We start from the raw sequence: 2992 nt of genomic DNA on the forward strand, positions 1-2992 counted from the left end.
TTTTTTTTTTTGAGATGGAGTCTCCCTCTGTCGCCCGGTCTCGATCTCCTGACCTCGTGATCCGCCCGTCTCGGCCTCCCAAAGTGCTGGGATTACAGGCTTGAGCCACCGCGCCCGGCCTAGAATTATTTTTTTATATGTGGGTATCCATTTGTTCCAGTAACATGTTGGAAAGACTATCCTTTGCTCTTTTGTCAAAGGTCATTTGACTATGCTTGTAATCTGTCTTAGTTCCTAGGACTTCCATAACAAAGTATCACAAACTGGGTAGCTACAGAAGTTTGTTGTCTCACAATTCTGAAGGTGAGATGTCCAAAACGATTTCAGCAGGGCCATTCTCCCTCTGAAGCCTGTAGAGGAATGATCCTTCCTTACCCCTTCTGGCTTCTGGTGTTTGTTGGCAATCCTTGGCATTCCTTGGTTTGTAGATGCATCACTCTAGCCACGTGGTCATCTTCTTGTGTATCTTCTCATCACGTCCCCTCTGTACATGTCTGTCTTTCGTTTTGAGCTGGCAACATTTTTTGCTAAGATGGTTGCCTGAATCTAGTCACACACCTAATCTCCAACAAACTGCTGCCCACCCATACCCTTTTCTCTACAGAGCATACATTCTTGTTTTTTTTTTTTTTGCAATATGGATAGAGTGAGAATTTTCTAAATATTCAAGTTCAGATTCTTTATTCCTTTTTGCTTGATAGTTCTTGCCTCAATATATTTCTCTCCTTGCATTTCACTATAAGCAGCAGGAAAAGCCCAGGCTGTTCCTTCCACACTTTGCTTAGAAATCTCCTCAGCTAAAACCCAAGTTCATTGCTTCTAAATTCTGCCTTCTGCGCAACAGAACACAATTCTAAGTTCTCTGTCACTTTATAACAAGAATAACCTTTCCTGCTGGGCACAGTGGTTCACACCTGTAATCCCAGCACTTTGGGAGGCCGAGGTGGGTGGATCACCTGAGGTCAGAAGTTTGAGACCAGCCTGGCCAACATGGTGAAACCCTGTCTCTACTGAAAATACAAAAATTAGCCATATGTGGTGGTGCAAGCCTGTAATTCCAGCTACTTGGGAGACTGAGGCAGAAGAATTGCTTGAACCTGGGAGGCAGAGGTTGCAGTGAGCCAAGATGGCGCCATTGCACTCCAGCCTGGGTGACAGAGTAAGACTCCATCTAAAAAAAAAAAAAAAAAAAGAAGATAACCTGTCCTCCACTTTCCAATAACACGATCCTCATTTCTGACTGAAACCTCACCATAAGTACCTTAAGCGCCTTTAATGCTCATATGCTTTAGCAGCAGTTTCTTCTCGGCCTTTTCTATCAAGCACCTCAAAAGTCTTCCAGCCTCCACCCATGACCCAATAACAAAACTACTTACATATTTTTAGATTTTTTTGTTTTTTTATGGCAGCATTTACTTTCTGGTTTGAAATTCTAATGGCTGTATATTGTCACATTATGTGAATATACCTTAGTGTTTTTTTTATTATTTATTTTTGGAATGGAGTCTCACTCTGTTGCCCAGGCTGGAGTGCACTGCATGATCTCGGCTCACTGCAACCTCCACCTCCCGGGTTCAAGAAGTTTCCCTGCCTCAGGCTTCTGAGTAGCTGGGACTACAGGTGTGTGCCACCACACCTGGCTAATTTTTGTATTTTTAGTAGAGATGGGGTTTCGCCATGTTGCCCAGGCTGTTCTCAAACTCCTCGCCTCAAGTGATCCACCAACTTCCACCTCCCAAAGTGCTGGGATTACAGGCATGAGCCACGGTGCCTGGCCATATATCATACTTTTTAAAAATAGTCTCCAGTTTTTGAACAGTTAGGTTTCTAGATATTATTTCATTATTTTTTTCCTTTCCTTTTTTTCTTTTTTGAGACAGTGTCTCGCTTTGTTGCCCAAGCTGGAGTGCAATGGTGCAATCTTGGCTCACTGCAACCTCTGCCTCCTGGGTTCAAGTGATTCTTGTGCCTCAGCTCCCCCAAGTAACTGGGATCACAGGTGTGCACCACCACAGCCAGCTAAATTTTTTTCTGCCTTTTAGGAGGTGGGGTTTTGTCATGTTGTCCAGGCTGGTCTCAAACTCCGGACTCAAGTGTTATCTGCCCACCTCGGCCTCCCAGAGTACTGGGATTATAGGCATGAGCCACTGCACCTGGCCTATTTCATTATTAAAAGAAGATTGTGATAACATTTCTTGTGCATTGTTACCTTTAATACTTTTACCTTATAATAAATTCTAGAAATGGAATTGTTTGTCGAAGGGTATGTAAACTTTAAACATTTGGGTAAGTGTTTAGTGACAGACTGTTACTCCTAATCCAGGTTGTTAACATCAAGGCGACTTTTCATCATGGCATACCATTCTTGCATTAAGAATTATTAGTGGGAGGTATGATTGAATTTGACTTAATTGATTTGAAGTTGTAGATCACTGTTTCTGAAACCTGATCTTATGGTGTATATAAGTTTGTGGAAACCCCTTCCATATTCTCATATGTGCTCTTGTTATATGCTTTTGTAGAAGCTTGCTTGGACGTTTTAGTGTGGAGATCAGGGTATGCCATGGACTAGGGGAGAAAATATTTGTTGTTTTGTGGACTCACTATTATGGAAAGCCCCGAAGACTTCTTTTGCTTCTTGTTTGTAATTGGTGTACAGCTCTAATCATCTTCATTAATGTAAGCTAGATCTGTAAATGTTCTCAGAAGTAATTGTTTCATCAGTTATTCTAGCTAAACAGGGTTTTCTCACCTAGTTATGATTATATACTTTTGAAATAAAAATGCTTGTGAAAATATTTGAACTTTTTCATTTAGATGAAACATTCTACTTTAATGTATTTTGTTAGCAAGTATCTTGTGTTAGTAACCTAAGTCCCATTAATAATCTAAAATGTGCCGGGCGCGGTGGCTCAAGCCTGTAATCCCAGCACTTTGGGAGGCCGAGGCGGGCGGATCACGAGGTCAGGAGATTGAAACCATCCTGGCTAAC

General features: G+C 41.9%; 1 protein-coding gene across 6 annotated transcripts in view; it reads left to right on the plus strand.

Moving 5' to 3' along the window:
- Window positions 1-2992, plus strand: part of ZC3H11A (zinc finger CCCH-type containing 11A) — a 64573-nt gene that overhangs the window by 19050 nt on the left and 42531 nt on the right. Inside the window, exon 1 of one of the 6 annotated variants that reach the window (XM_011931820.1) lies at window positions 1553-1620. The exons of the other annotated variants lie outside the window; for them this stretch is intronic. The gene's annotated coding sequence lies outside the window, so the exon portion shown is untranslated. Of the gene's footprint in view, window positions 1-1552; window positions 1621-2992 lie in introns of those variants that run through there. 6 annotated transcript variants of the gene reach the window in all.

This window comes from Colobus angolensis, unplaced genomic scaffold, assembly GCF_000951035.1.
Source record: "Colobus angolensis palliatus isolate OR3802 unplaced genomic scaffold, Cang.pa_1.0 Scaffold91, whole genome shotgun sequence".
In the NCBI taxonomy this organism is placed as follows: Eukaryota; Metazoa; Chordata; class Mammalia; order Primates; family Cercopithecidae; genus Colobus; species Colobus angolensis.